General features: G+C 37.2%; 1 protein-coding gene across 3 annotated transcripts in view; it reads right to left on the reverse strand.

Moving 5' to 3' along the window:
* WDR82 (WD repeat domain 82) overlaps positions 1-576 on the reverse strand; it is a 65613-nt gene that overhangs the window by 12978 nt on the left and 52059 nt on the right. The gene's annotated exons all lie outside the window — the stretch shown is intronic.

Genomic DNA, 576 nt, shown 5'->3' on the forward strand with positions numbered 1-576 from the left:
TCAGCAGGGCAGTGAACAGGCTAAACAATTGGATTTCAAATGTCAGTTTGATGATACTTTCAAATGCAGCTTCCCAGATTCAAGTGTCATTGCACATTCTCCCCTCCCCCATTCTATATGTGGAGTTTCAAAGAGATTGGACAAATGACAAACAAGAGGGGCTAACAGACATATAAAAGCATAAAAAGGACCAAGGCAGACAAGGTTCCTTGGGTGAATTTGATATCTTTTATTAGCTTCACAGCTTCCTTAGCCTGACGAAGGGTTTTTGAACCCGAAAGCTTGCTTAATAACTATTCTCCAACCATTTGGGTTGGTATAATAAAAGATATCAAATTCACCCAAGGAACCTTGTCTGCCTATATCCTTAGACCAACACGGCTACAACCTAAACCCCTAAAAAGAACCAAGTTAGGTTCTAAATTTACTCCTAGTAGCATGTAATTATCTAAGGCATTCTGAATTAGCAAGGTTTAGAGACAAAAAAAGTAAGATTTTAAGTGGATTCAAGTAAAATAATCCTTTTGCTTCTAGAAAGGAAGAAATGACCTGTTTTAAGTTACTGATGAAGAAATA

Source organism: Alligator sinensis, unplaced genomic scaffold (assembly GCF_000455745.1).
Source record: "Alligator sinensis unplaced genomic scaffold, ASM45574v1 scaffold487_1, whole genome shotgun sequence".
NCBI classification, from domain to species: domain Eukaryota; kingdom Metazoa; phylum Chordata; order Crocodylia; family Alligatoridae; genus Alligator; species Alligator sinensis.